Raw genomic sequence first — 16,471 nt, forward strand, 5'->3', positions numbered from 1 at the left:
GGTGATATATGTTTTGCTTATGATTTCTAATGAGTTTTTAAAGAGGTTTCATTTTCAACTTCTGCTGCATATAATTAAAAACATATAAGCTTTTATGGACTTAAGTTATTTTATTTGATTTTTCAATTATTGATCTTCAATTTCCTTGTCAATTAGTCCCAAAACTCCCAGAATCTTGGCTTTCCATTGTGGTTTTTTAAGTGCAGAGAATTCTTGAGTCCAAACCTGATATTCCTGACTTGTCATTTGCTTTAGATTCCAGCCGGTGGACGCGAGTATGGAATTTAAATTTTTACATTTCACTCCCTTGGTTCATGCTCTCCTGTCTTTGGATTTAATTGTCCTCTCCATCAAGCAAGTTCTAAAAACATTTAATTGTTATTTTAAATGGGTTTTTAAATTTTATTTTACTTTTAAGTATTTTTTAGTTGTTAATAGACCTTTATTTTATTTATTTATATGTGGTGCTGAGAATCCAAACCAGTGCCTCACACATGCTGGCTAAGCACTCTACCACTGAGCTACAACCCCAGCCCAGAATTATTATTTTAAATGGAATTTCAATACATATGAAATATATTTTTATATGCTTACAAAGAGCAGCTACTTTGGATCAGGCTTTATATTTTTAGGACTTGAAGCTACTGCTAGATTTCATACTCTAGCTTTGTAAACATCATTTTAAAAAATTTGAAATCATTTAAAATTGCCATAATCCTTACATATTACTCTTTTTAACTTCTATTTTCTATTTGTAGTAATGAAGTGAATCAGAAATTTGTTTCTTTGCTAAAAGTGTCTAATATTTTCTATGAAGGCTGGTTAATAGGTTTTTCAACCTTTGCTTTTATTTGAGTTTGGATTCTTAGAACTTGAATATTATGTTTAAATGACAAAAGATGACTGATTATTCAATTAATTATCAGACTATGAAAATTTAATCAAGCCTTCCAGAATTTATCATGTATAAACTAACATAAATTCTACCTATATATCTTCACTAAAAACAAAAATTAACAAAACAGAGGACATTTTGAGAATCATAGAAAATTGAAATGTGCATTACACAATTTTAGCTCCATAAAGCAACTATTCACATTAAAGAAAGTTCAGAGAAAGGGCTAATTTAGGACTCTCTGAGCATTTTAGTTACATTTGTAAATGTGAGGTTAAGAAAAGTCAATCTTTATCAGTAGACTTCCTATCAATCTAAGAAGAACATTATTAGGTGAAGCCTGAAACACTCAGAGGCGACCTCAGCAGCTCTGTTTCTAGGGCGTATACTGTTCCTCTTGAGGTTTTTTTGACAAAAAAGGCAGTGGAGTCGTTTTGTTCTTTTTCAACACTATTACTCCATCTTCACCCGCAGCACAGCACATTAGCTTGTCAGGAAAAATCATCACCTAGCAGATTCAAATATGTTTATAACATTTTTATGGGCTCCTTCTAATGGATGCATGTCATCAAGAAAAACCATTTTGATATAATTTTTATGCTACACAATGATGTTGCTTAGTCTATATGAGATTTTCCATTTACAAGGGTTACAGAAATTTACATATAAAGTGGGGTAGTCCAAAAAGTGCCACATCATTAAGTTAAAGCATAGCACACCATACCCATTAGTTTAAGATTCTGCTGCATTTCTTTAGTTAAGCAATTTTTGCATGCTATCATATTTGAGCAGATAAGCATAGGAAAGCAAGAGGCCATAAAATTGATTATTTGAGATAAACTAGTTTGTTTTCTAAGGTATTGTTTTCTTTTCACTAATGTTCTTAGAGCTTTTATTGGTTAGCCCTAAAAGATTCACAGCTCTAAATAGCTTCATACCAGGTTAGTAATGAAGACAGCATCATTTGTGGGACACATGGTCCTCTGAGGAGTGTACATCCTGCTCAATGGATTCAATTTCTTGAATCTTCACTATCGAGTTTTGTGATCTCTTTGTTAGGATATAATGTTCTTAATATCATGATTGACTTGGAGACAACATTGAATTCAGTGTTCTTATGACTGTAGTACAATAACCTGAATAATAAGAAACCTACTTATCATCTTGTAGGACTCCTTGAATATTTCTTTTAAAATCTATTTAAAATTTATTTTTAACTGATATATACAAATATAAAATTGTGCTTTTTAATGGCATACCATGTAATGTTTCTATATGTGTATGCATTATATAATGTTTAAATCAGGTTAAACCTATGGATCTCCTCAAAAGAACATCATTTCTTCATGGTGAAAATTTTCAAAATGATTTCCTCTAACTTCCTGAAGTGCCAGTACATTATCATTATCTATGGTTCCCTACAGTTTAATAGCTCCTCAGAACTTCTTGCTCTTATCTAACTCTAACTGAATGCCTGCTGTTCAACCTTTCCCTGGTCTCCCCCATCTCTTCCCAGCTTCTAGTGACCACCATTCTACTCTAACTTAGCTCTAAGATCAACTCTTTTAGACTCACATGAGTGAGGTCATGTGACACTTGTCATTCTTTTAAGGCACGTTTCACTTAAAATAATGATCTCCTGTCTCCAAATATTCTTTTCTTGAACTGAACAGTTTTAATAATGGTACACAAACATATTTTCATATCACAAGTCCTGTAAGAGCCCACTTGGAGTCTACTAAAAATATAGTATATTTGTGTTGAACAGTTTTAAAATTAGCTTTATCTCTGGAGTTTGCCATTCTTGGTCCCCATGATCAATTTGATGATCTTCATTACTCATGGCTTCTTCAAATAAAACCATATTACTAAAGAAAATATTTTCTGTGCCTATTGTATTTCATTTCCTTTGTTCACTTAAATTATTGTACATGCCATAATTGTTATACACAGTTTCTCAGTTTGACAGTCTTCTATTTAAATGTTAGATAAGGAGGAAAACCTCAGAAACACTTAAATAATTGAGAATCCTGAATAATTTATTCACTGTAATTACTGTATCACTGTATAGTACATTTGTTTATATATAACAGAAACCCTGATTAACAATATCTTAAATGGAAAAAGTCTTCGTTTATTTTTAAATGTAATAGTCTGTAATTAATTTTCATCTTTCTATTCTAATTTAATTTGCAAGTAGGTTTTATCACTTGATTTTAGTTGGATACTGCAGCTTCAAACATCCCATCCATTTTGGGGATCAGGGAGAATTGGAGAAAAGAAATGGAGAGGAGGAAGCACCAAATGGTACTACCTGTATCAGGAAAGAAAACATAAGGTAAAGGCAGATCTAGCAGAATCTGGCTTGTGTTTAATTGTGCAGGGTTATGTCATAAGGTCACTGTGCCTGCCAGGGATGAAACATTAAACTGTGACTCCTAGAAAATACTCAGTGATTGTTGGTAAGATGAACGAGCAGGTAAATTGTACTGTTTGCCATTGAACTGGCCCATTAATAGAGTCTAATGATCATGGTAGGCACATGATAATTAATACTGATTGTATAAATAAAATACAAAACTGATCATTCTTCTTTTGCCAAAAGACATTATCACACATCTGCCTTCTGCAGAGTCACTTGGAATATGTGAGGAATTTACCATGAAATTGGTTCTTCTTCTTTTTTTTAACATAAATCATTTTTTATTCATTCTCTCAAAATAGAGGTTGACAAATAGAAGACAATTCAATGAAGATTTTTTGAATATCTGAATGAATTAAGGAAGGAATGGGTAAGAGAATGAGTTCCTGAATAATGGAATTGTGGGATCTACCTACTTTGATGCAATCTTTTATAGTTTACATCAAATCAATTAAACCTACTAAGTGATCCTTCTCTTTGAAAAGGCAGAACAATTTCCCACCAAGAATCTGTGACTCTCTGAGCATGGAGAGACAGTATGAATTCAGTGCCATTTTCCCTTATGCCTCTCTTTTCAGCAGTCCATCTCATTCCACTGATGTTGAAAAATGTTGTAATATTCTACTCTGATGTCTGCATGCAGCAGGCTCTGTCCTTCCTAATTCAGTCTTTTGTCTTTGTATTATCATTCCATTTTGTGCATGAGGAAATTCAGGAACAGAGAGCTTAAGTGTATCCAAAATAGCTAAGAATTTGCCTAATAGAGGTTCAAACTATCCTGTCTACCTCCATTGCTAAGAAACACTACCACTTTGTTGATTCCTTGTCAGTTCTATTGAGAAATATTTCTAATAAACAGTAGAAAATGGACATTTTCATCTCAGAGGGAAGATGGAAGTGATGGAACATAATTATAAACAATCAATATGCCGATGAGTGGAGAAATCATTTTAATAGAGTATAATGAGAGATAGGATATACTATACACAGAGCAGCAAGAAATTCAAGGAAAAACTCATGGAAGTCCTAACCCTCAAAAAACAGAAAAATGAAGAGAAAGACATAATGAATTGTAGATGTTCGGAGATGGGGTCTGCTGAGGGTGAGGACGAACGATGTCTGTCTACCCCAGGGCACTCAGACATAGGAGATGGAGCTCTGAAGGCACAGATCGAATTTTATTTAGGGTTGTACAGAGCATATATAGGCACATTATCCAATCAGGTTAACATGCTTGTTAAAGCATAACAGAGTCAGCCTATAGGTGAACTATCATGGAGGTAGTGTAAACAAACCAAGCATGCCTAAGCAATTCTGCCCAGCAACAGGTCTGAGATAAAGGACTGGGGGGATGGCAAGCTCCAGCACACAGCATGAGACAAGGCAGCCCGGGGAAGCTCACATCACAGCTTTCTGTGATGCATGTCAGAACGAGGCCTCCCCTCAGCTCTTAGCTCAGCCTCAGCAGCTGCAGTGACCTTCATTCCATGGCGAGTCTTTACCATTACCTCAGTTTCTCTGTCCAGACTGTTGGGCTTACTTAGACCATGGTGTCAGTGACTGCTGTCAGATAAGCTTGAGGAATGTTCCCTACAATGAATTGAGATACAGTATTTCAGAAAAGGAAGGGAGTATTGCTTTGAAGTCTAAGTTTTAAGACTATTTGAAGAATGACATTGAATCAACAAAATTACTCAGTACCTAATATGAGTCTGAAAACTCCATTTAAGGAAATGGAGTGAGCAAGGGAAAAACTCACCCCTCTGCCTTTAGAAAAAACTTATGGTCCAACACATGGCATACGCAATTGACAATGCACATTATCACAAAAATTTACTATGATGAGCAATGTAGACTAAGAACACATAGAAGAGGAATATACTAGAACTACACGTAACACATACAGATGTATATTTAAGTTGTAAACATTAAGCCACATTCTTCATGGCCATTAATCCAGGTCCCTGGACTGGGCAGTGAGGGGTTGGGGAAAGACAAATAGACAAATAGAGAAAACATTGTATCTCCATGGTAGTGAGGTAGTGACACACTACAAGCTCAGCAGGTTTATTATATAGGTATAAACATCAAAGGGTTTATTGTGAGACAGTTTCTTCAAAGTAAGCAGAACCAAGGTCATGAGAATGAGCAGCCTGATTATGATCATCAGCTTGCACCCATAACTTTCTACCCCTGAGCAGCTGGTGTCTGAACCTCAAGATAAAGAAGTGAATAGCTCATGGCTGGCACAGAGCCTCCTATTGGACAAGGCATTACCATAGCAACTGGGAAGTCTCAAATTCACATGTTCACACTGAGAGTTCCCAAGAGAGGCATCACTTCTGTCACAGTTCAAGTCCCATAATTCAGTAACTACTCCTGACAATATTATATACATTTATTTCAGTATTGTGCATAATCAGATACATAGTTATAAAATGAAAAATAATAACTGTATTGAATCTTAAAGCATATACAAAAGTCAATCAGTTACAATTATTAGGATAAAATATACCCTAACTTTTCATGTAAGTTAATCTAGAAAATATTGTCTGTATTCACGTCTATATATGTATATATTTATATGTCTATATCTCTGTGTGTGTGTGTACCCACATGCAAAGGTGTGAGAAGTGAGTACAACCTAGATATGGAAGAAGACCAATAAGTTTATTGGGATGGCCCAGGGAAGATGTATATGAGTTGAAATATGAGACAAGATCAGATCAAGACTATAAATGAAGGAAGAAACACCAATTTTCAACTTGTTTGATAAATAAGCATGCCAATATAAGTGAATGGATTGATTAACACTCATGTTCCATCTAAAGGAATGGCAGAATGATAAAAGAAAGGGTGACAAATTTCACCCTTATATTAAGTACAAATTGTTAGAATTTTCACTGACAAAATGTGAGAATGTTTAAGAAAGTGCCTTGAGCTGTATCAGGATAGAAAACCAAGTAATAAGTTTTGTGCAACCTGGCAAGATGTCATACACTTGTAATTCCAGTAGCTCAGGAGGCTGAGGCAGGAGGATCACTAGTCCAAAGCCAGACTCAGCAACTTAAAGAAACCCTAAGCAATTTAGTGAGATCCTGCTTCAAAATAAAAAATTAAAAAAAAAAAAATGGATGGAATGTGTTTCAGGGTTGAAGTGCCCTTGGGTTCAATTTATAGTACCCCTTTGAATTGAGTTAGTGGAGAAAAATTATAAAATTGTGAACTGAAATTTATGTATGTTATATTGATGCTTCTGTTGGATATCCAAATTGAGACATTAACTGGTCAGCAAAATCTTGGGGCTTGCAACACTTGATAATCGAGACCGGAACATGAAATAACATTTTGGATATAGATGGGTCAAAGATCAGGCTATTTTACAAAAGGTATTAAAATATAAAAATATATAATTAAAATTCAAGGCTGAGAAGCCCTGGGTTTGTTCCCTAGAAACAAAGAAAAAGACAGAAATGATTTTCAGAAGTGAACACAAGATATAAAACAAAAAATAATACTTACAGAAGATGAAATAATGGAGATCTTAAATTTGCCTAATTTTAAATATATTTTTCTATTGTCTTCATTGAAAATTTTTCTCTTCTTGTATTTAAAAAAAAAAAAGAAAAAGGTAGGACCATGTGGACAGCAAAATGGACAGCATAAAACTATTTGCCTCTTTGATACATCCCAAATGTTACTACATATTAATAGTAGTAAAATACAAAAACTATGAACAACAATTATTAATTCAATAAAACAACAAAGCATCTTCACATATAGAAGTTTTCATTAATGATATCACTGTGACATGGTATGTGCTGCCTTATCAAAGAGCTGCGTGCAATCCCATTCCAATGCCAGTCAGTTGGAGGTGTCCCTGAGCCTATCTGATTCACTTTTATTCTGTACTGGATGTTCCACAAAACATGCTGAGGTATGGATGATTTAGCATTCCTCATGAGACAACTTCTTTCCTCAAAACATAGAGAATTATGCCAGATAATTTAATTCTCTAAAGGGGACAAACAGGAGTTTAAGAATTAAAAAGAGAACTTAAGATTGTATTATGTCATTTTAAAATCATGGCATGCACAACAAAAGGCAAGATTATTGCACTAAATGCAAAACAATAAAGGAAACAGATGGTTAATGGGGAGAAAGAAGGAATAAGGAACATGCAAGAAATAGAAAAAAATTAAGCATATATATAATTTAACTGAAAATACTTGAACCACCCCTTTCTAAAAGTTTTCCAAGACTGATGGTGTTAAACCTCATATTCTAGAAGCTCATTAAATCCTAATAAGAATTGCTGAAAAGAAAATCACACATCACAATAAAATTGCTGAAATTCAAAGAGATCAACAAAAATGTGTGATAGAAACACTTATTAGGGCCCATAAAATGTGAAAATAAGAAGATATTGCATATATAATCATACAAATGCCAACCATAACACATTTTTGTATATATAATAATATATCACAGAGTAGATTTTATTTTAAGAAAAATACTAGTGTCAACATTTTATAATCTAAATTTTATTTTATCATCTAAAACATCAACAACAATGCCAAATATATGTGGACATTTAACATGTGTCCTGTATATTTCTGAGTGCAGTATGTGAAATAGAACAAAGCCTAGCTTTTGTACTTACTCAACTATTTATTCTTGGAAAAGAAAAAGTGATCAATATTATATCTTGGACATTAAATTTTCACTTCTGCTTTTAAATGTAGAAGGTGCACAGGTGTCAATTGATAGAGTATGGGGATATCTCCCAAGGTTCATGCACTGTAAATTTAATACTCAATTGATAAGTGTGGACAGGTGGCCATTTTTCAAGACAGAGTTCCACCTTCATGAATGAATGAATACTTTTACCATAGAGACTTTACAGAAATTGTCTTATTCTTCCAGTTTCAGTATGTGCAGATCCAGTCAGAATCCCCTCATCAGATGCCAGTGTCTCAGTATTGAACTACCTAAATTCTAGATTGTGAGAAACATATTTTTGGTCTTTACGTATTTTTTATTTATTCTAAGTAGTTATACATGACAGTAGAATGCATTTTGACATGTCATACATAAATGGAGCATAACTTCTCATTTGGATGGTTGTAACATGATGTGGAATCATACCGGTCATATAATGCTATATGCATATAGGTTAATAATGTCAGGTTCATTCTGCTATCCTTCCTACCCCCATGCCCCTCCCCTCCCTTCACTCACCTTTATCTAATCCAAAGTAACTCTATTCTCCCCTATCACCCTTGCCCCTTATTGTGTATTAGCATCTGCATATCAGAGGAAACTTTCAGAATTTGTTTTTTTGGGATTAGCTTATTTCACTTAATATGATATTCTCCAGCTCCATCCATTTAATGGCAAATGCTATAATTTCATTCTTCTTTAAGGTTAATATTTCACTGTGTATGTATACCACATTTTCTTTATCCATTCATCTGTCAAATGACACCTAGGTTGATTCCAAAGTTAAGCTATTGTGAGTTGAGGTGCTATAAAAATTGATGTGGCTGTGTCACTGTAGTATACTGCTTTTAAGTCTTTGAGTGTAAACTGAGGAGAGGGACAGCCAGATTAAATGGTGATTCCATTTCAAGTTGTCTGAGGAATCTTTCTAATGCTTTCCATAATGGTTGCACCAATTTGCAATCCCACCAGCAATGTATGAGTGTGCCCATTTTCCCCACTTCCTCTCCAATGTATATTGTTGCTTTTATTCTTTTTTTGAAAAAAGGAAAAATAAAGTTTATTGCTTTGCTAACAAAGGAGAAATGCAGGGGATTCCTGTCTCAAAGGCTGTGATTCTCCCCATCAGCAAGAACAAGAGACTTTAAAGAGGTGACACAAAAGCTACATTCCACTTGTTCTCTGTTTGGAGCTGTAATTCATTTGTTAACTTGGGAGGTAGTCATCTCTGAGATATTCTGGTACCATCCACAAAGTCTGGTGGGTGTGTACTCAGAGACAGATAACTCTACCTAGAGTGGGGAAGAAAGGTAATCCTGTTTCCCCTGAGATTAAGGAGAGGGAGAGATTAGGGAGGAGCAGGAAGAGAGAAAGAGAAAGAAACATGTTCATTTAAAAAATAAGTTGCAGTGGCAGAGCAGCAAGGGTTATATCCAAATCAAAAAGTGGACCATTGTAACATTTCTTCACTGTCCATTTCAACTTCCATTTCTATGGAAAAATGGGTGACAACATCTCCAAACTGTTCTTTGCTGTATTGGGATGAAGTTGGGGGAAGTAACCTGAAGAACTTATTCTCTATTAGATGGCGCATGGACAGTTAAGGGTATTCAGCACCAGAGCAGTCCAGAAGTCCACAGTGGCAGATGACTCATGAGTTGATGAGGCATACATAGGGCAGGGATCATGCTAAGACAACAACAAAGACAGCAAAACATTACTTATTTTGGTAAATAATTAGCACAAAATTTATTAGTATTTTAGCCAGTCTCTGAAAACCATGAGGACAGTAACTCATAATCTTATCAGTGAAAAACAAATCAAGTTCATCAATGTAGTGGGTCAGGAAGATTTGTAGGTCTATGAGATCAGACTCAAATTAACTCAGGACAAATTTGTGACTCTTGTGGTCATTATTCTTAGGCACTCTCACACAAGAACTTTTCCTTTATAGTTTCCAGTTTCACCTCTTTTGGCAGAACTGATATAAGTGTACACCATAAGTTACATTAAAAAAAAATATTTTCCTTTTAATGTCCACATAGGACTGTGCTTTTAGGCTGTACTCTTCTGCTAGGTGCTTAAGAACAAATTGGTCAAGACTGACCTTGTTCCTATCTACTCTTAAGAATCAGCTGAAATTCCTCATTGGCACTCTTGGGGACATGTGGGAAGCTTCCTGACTCTCTTAACTTTCCTCTACCAGTGGTGCCACTTTTCAGAATGGGTCAAGGTTTGTCTGACCATAGGTGACTTCTCTTGGAAGCATCAGGGACATTTTCATCTCCAGTGACCCTAGTCTTTGCAGAATGTGTACTGATTGACTTCCTGTTCTCTGGCATCCTCCTGATCTCCCTGATTAAAAAATCAGGTGACTTACCAGAGTTGTCAGGCCTGGAGAGGGATCCCATCATTCTCTGGGTTCTGGATGACCTTAGAGGGCAAGGGTCAAAGTGTTAGCTGCTTTTTCCTTGACCCTTTTACTTCCTTGAATTTGGTTTCCAAGTTTTTGATTTTAAACATCCAGCAAGCCAGTTGCACAGTCTTAAACAGGGAGTAACAGGTTATAATTTCAATATCTATAATTTTACAGATACCCCTTTCATTTAATTGAGGTTAGTATTCATACTGAAAGTCAGAATTACAAAATATCTGTCCTGTAGATGATGGTTTATTATCTCAAATTAACCCAGATTGATTTTTTTGTAGAAGCAGTATCACTGCAAAACAATAACAGGCAACAATCAATTATAAAGTTTTCAAGGAAAATACAAAATAAAATTAACAGAGCAAAAATATATTCAGTTTGAGTAATAGCTATGAACCACGAAAAATGACTTTTTTAATCTTGAACCTTTACTTAATTATATATTATATCCCTGTTTGAGATCACAGTAATATTTACAACAAAAAAATCAATATTTTGAATGCAACTTTAAGTGAACTTAAGTCTAGCCTATTTTGGAGCCATATCAAAATGGAGTAAGGTGGGGGACAGAGCCTTATGTCAGGTAAGGTGGGGTTCTTCACAAATAACAATATAACATTACATCTGAAACATGATCAAAGAGAGGCTAAGAGAGTTTTTAACTTTCTTTTTGTGGAAAAGGTGACAGAATTTTTTCCCATGTTTTACAGTGTCACCTTTAAACAGATTAGGATCTCCTTATTACCTTCCAAAATACATGCAAATTCCAATTCCAGTGTGAAGAGTAACACATAATTGTATAAAAATCCTTATTGGCAACAGATTACTTTATCCAGCTGTAAAACATCAGTTGACATGAGTAAATACCAACCAGATTTGTTATTTCTACACAAATTCAAGAATTTTGCTACAGATACTTTTAGTTTGAATAACACAAACTTGGCAAAGTGTTCTCATAACTTTACATTTAACTAAGTTAACTTTTGAAGTACAATTTAGAATCTAGAGTGTACGATAACAATAATCACAGGTCTGCAAGTTTAACAAAAATCAAAGGATAGACTTAAATCTCTTATACATTCAGGAAACAGTGTTAATGATCAGATATTGATTTAGTCAAAACAAGCAGATATAAGACAGGTCTTCAAATGACAGTGTGGCCCTTCATGTCAGAAACAATGTATGAAAGGGAACACTTATTGGTTATCTTGCCCATAAACTTTCATTTTATAAACTTTTACATAACACTCAGGTAAGGCTTAGACATATATCATTCTCAGATGTATACATATACCTAATCACTTATATTTTGTGTGTTAATAATATTGTTATAACCTAAATAACAGTTGCTTTTTTGACCAGTTACAAAGTAATCATTTAAGACTTTAAAACTGATGCAAACCCTAATTCCTTTAAGTCTTGGTTTCCCCAATAATAAAACTTCACAAATAGAGAAAATTATCTTGACATATGAGCAGATTAATGGTTTCAGACTTCATTCATATCAGTACATTAAAAGTCAAATAACTTTGTGCCAATTTATTCACAAACACATACTTCCACAAGCCTTCTGTGACTTAGACATTCACAATTGTACATTTTGGTTTTATAATCTTTCATTTTGTACTTTAGCCCAAGAATATTTCTTTACAAGACAAAATTATGTCTGATCCAGAAATATTTCTTCTACATTTTAATTTTTGTACTGAAATATATTTCCATACCTATAATCTTCTTTTATCTTTTCTAGCTTTGGACCTTTTCTTAAATTCATATTCTGAAACAGATCTTATAAATGTTATCTGTGCATTTAGTTTATACAACAAATTTCATCCCAGAAGAGTTGGACAATCCAACATATACAAAACTGTGCTTAATCTTTTCTTCCTCCCAGGTTGCATTCAAGGGTTTGGAGCCCAGGACACTTTTGAGTTCGACCTGTCTCCATTAACATTATCAGAGTGGAATCAACTTTAAATGAGTTCCCCACTGTCCATTGTACCTAGAGTCTCCTTTTGGACCTTTTTCTTATACTATGTATATTGATATACAATGATATGCTCTTTCCATCCTTTTCTTTAGGTTTTCTTAAGATACCTTTGCAGAGGCTGCCTATAAAACACAGGTTGGCCTTAGTTTCTGTCTTTTTCTTTTTTGGGTGCAGTTTTTTCTATTCTGACATTCTCTTCAGGCATTTAGTTTGATGGGATATATAGCAAGAATTGCTTTGCCCCAGTGCCCAGGTATAAAAATGATATTGCTGGAACCTACTACTACATCATCTGGGATCAATATCCTCCATCCTCCATGAGCAAAAGGGACTGGAAGGCAGGGCAGAGACGGTCTTTTGGGTCACTTCCTCACAGCCCAGGCAACTGTACAGGGATCTCCCCCACTTCCCATATTGGTTTCTCACTAGTGTCCTTGACCACAGTGAGATGATCTGTGGCTGCCTGGGACCAGACTGGGAAATAGTGCTGGAAGTTCTGGCACTTTTCAACCCATTCTTCTGGTGTGCTGTTTTCCTTGCACGACAGAGTCAGTGCCTTTGGGAACTACGTAATTAGTTCCTGACTGTTCAGATCCTTTATCATACAACTGCATAAATGCCTGTACATACAGAATCTCTTTCATATACTTCACCCCTGACAGACCAAGTTCAAGGTCAAGAATGTATAATAATCCAGAAAAAAACATTTATAGGCTAGATTGTGTTACAGTAAACTATTGTTCTCTTAGATAGGCTCATCCCTATAGGTGGCCCATGCAGCCAAGATTTCTATACTAGCATGGTCCATTTCTTATAGGACCAGTAACAGACCAAAAAAAAAAAAAAAAAAAAAATCATAAAAGAGAGGATCACTGACCAGGGCTGACAGATGAGAACCTTTAAAACAGATAGATCTGCACATACAAATTTATTTTGCTTCTTTACCTTTGACAGACCAACTCCAACTGCAAGATTATACAATAATCTAGAAAACAAGTTAAAAGCCAGATCATTATAGTAAAACATTTTCTTAGACAGACTTACAGGTGGCCCTTTCTTTAATTCACTTTACTTCTGACAGACCAATTCCAATTGCAAGACTATACACAAAAGAAACACAGAAAAAGACAAATAGAGAGGAGGAGTGCCAAAACCATGTCCAAAAGATGGGAACATTTAAATTGACCAATAAGGTTCTTTCCCAGAAGACTACCTACAGAATCAATGCAGTACTGGCCATGTCTTAAAAGCGGCAGTATCAGATACAAAGAAACCAGACAACCAGAGAGTATTCCCAAGTTCAAAGCCAACAAACAGATAAGAACCAAGAACCGATCAGAAAGGAGTACATATTCCTAGGTGCTTGAGTCATGCTTAATGGTGACTCCTACACCAGTGGCACCACAGATGTCCCCAGAAAGAGGGACCAGATGTTCCCACAAAGAGGAGCCAGGTGTATGGAATTGAGGGTCTCAGCATGCACACAGGGGTGCTTACCAACTAGAAAATGTTGTCTTGAGTCTCCAGAGTTCAGTTTCCTTTTTCTCAAAGTGGACCATGATGGAGCAACATATACTATTCAGGGAGAGAGGGCAGAAGTTCCCCAAAGCAAAAGGAGATACAGCAGCTGTTGGGATGGTCACAGGACTCAAATGTTAAACTACTTGACCATTTTTAAATAAAGCCTATCAATTAGTTTTAACCTTCTGTCCACTTCTTTTTACTATTAAATAGCTTTTTCCATGACATTTAAAAAGGATTATTTATTTCTTTTTTCATTTTAGAGTAAGTTGATGGGTGCCTAAATTTTTGAAATTTCTACTATAAATGTGCTACACAGAAAAACAAAAATGATTTAAGCTGAATTATTTTAAAATAATTAAGAATGATTATGAATATGAAATAGTATAAAGTAATGCTAGAAAAATAAATCTTACAAAGAAATATATATATTGTTCATACTTTGTTGCAACTTGCGTGTCAATTTATCCAGGTACTAGATGGGGCAATGAGGGGTTGAAGAAGACAGACACTCAAAGAAAAAGCTGGGGCCCAGTGGTTATCTGTCCCTGTTGAGGGATGGATGACCCAGAGACAGCTCAGCATGTTTATTATACAAGTTTTAACATCAAAGAGGGTATCTGTAGGAAAGTTCCTTCAAAGCATACAGGGTGAAGGACAAACTGTTGTGGCAGCCCAAGTGCAGTTATCAGCTTGTGCCCGTAATTCTCTACTCCTAGGCAGCCGGCATCTGAACCTGAGATCAAGAACTGAGGAATCTGTGGCCGGCTTGAAATTTCCTATTGAACTGGGGCATCACCATAGTAACTGGGCAAACTTTAGTCAGCACTTTCACACAGAAAGTTGCCAGGAGAGGCAACACTGCTATCACACGACAGTTCAAGGACCCTAATTCAGTCATGCTCCAGACAATACTTAATCATAAAAAAGTGCCAATTCCAGTGTCACATAACTATATTTCAAATTGATGAGACTACAGGCAAGTTGTGCAAATCCAGTGTAAATGGTATGCAGGATTCTTTATGCAATGGCACTTACAATTCTTGTGCTGTGGGGCAAACTATACACACATGCTCATTTTTGTGTTATAAAAACTTCAACTGCAGCATTTTATATACATTCAAACTTTTTTTCACAGCTACTAAAAACATGTTCAGAAAGGATTTTGGGATTAGTGCATGTACATGTTATTTTAATCTCAAAAAGCAAAAAAAAAAAAAAAAAAAACAAGGAGAAGAGAATCTATGGGCAAAAACTTCAATTCAACTCAGTTATCGATATTGATGTTACTATTGTTGATGATATTACGTTACTATTAAGATATAACATGGAAAAATACACAAAAATGTTAAATCATAATTGGCTTACAATACAAGCAAAAGAATGCAGTGAAAAGAAGTAAAACGAGAAGAATTCAAAATAAGTTGAGAACTGTAAGTTTGTGGTAGAAAATAATAATAAAATGTTGGGTCTTAAATTACTGGAAGGCAAAGTTCAATTTATCATTTATATGTTGATTTATCTTTCCAAAACAAATAATGACCAGGAGGAGGATGCTAAGAAAAATTTTAAACAGGAATCTGTAGAAGAAAGTTTCAGGTAGAGCAAGTAGCAGACACAATTCTCTGAGCAGAGCCATGTTAGTGGATATCAGATACTCTTTAGAGTTTGGAGTGCGGGAGCTGCCTGTGTTCATGTGGGGGAGGGGGAGAGGGAGGAAAATGGAGGATGAGATGAAATTATGGGGATAGATGGCAACAAACTTGTAAAGCTTATAGAGAAGCTGAAGCTTTCTTCTCTTAGACAGGAAGTTTTCAAAAAAAATGAACAGAAACATAACATGTTTATCATTTTTATCATGGACAAGATCGTGAGCTTTCAGTCAAATGTCTTGTGAATTTAAATTCTGATTTCTTGGTACATAGTATTGTTTTTGATCATTTAAAAATATTTTTTTTTTCCTAGAAATCTCTAGGAGTTTACTAGAAGTCATGTTTTATAATATTAAGTAGATTATATCTGGAAACCAGGACAATGGTGACAGTAACAAAAAATCAGGTGAAATTGCTAAAAATTGGAGTGCATTAAAGGCATGTGGACATTCCACAGATGTTTTGTGAATATCCTGATAATTTGTCCTTCTGTTTTCTTGTGACTACGTAGTACAATCAAGATAGCTTAATTTTTAAATAATTTTTAAATATTGTCTTTCCTCAAGAGTAGAAAAAGTCCTGAGAATGTCTGTGGATGAACAAGAGGTAATAAAGTAAGTCAGGATTATTTTCCTCTTTTCTGGCACGAAAGTCTATCCTGTTTTTGTCTAACAATTTTACTGAGACTACTTTCCATCTCTCACATAGTATTATAGCATTTTTCATTGTTTATACCAGTCCCTATTTTATGGCCACACTTATCTTCTGGTTTCCAATGAAGAACTATTAATTTTCACCAGTTACAATCTGCAACTCTCTTCTATCTTATTCATCTCTGCAT

The sequence above is a fragment of the Sciurus vulgaris genome (genome assembly GCF_902686455.1).
Source record: "Sciurus vulgaris genome assembly, chromosome: 6".
Lineage (NCBI taxonomy): Eukaryota > Metazoa > Chordata > Mammalia > Rodentia > Sciuridae > Sciurus > Sciurus vulgaris.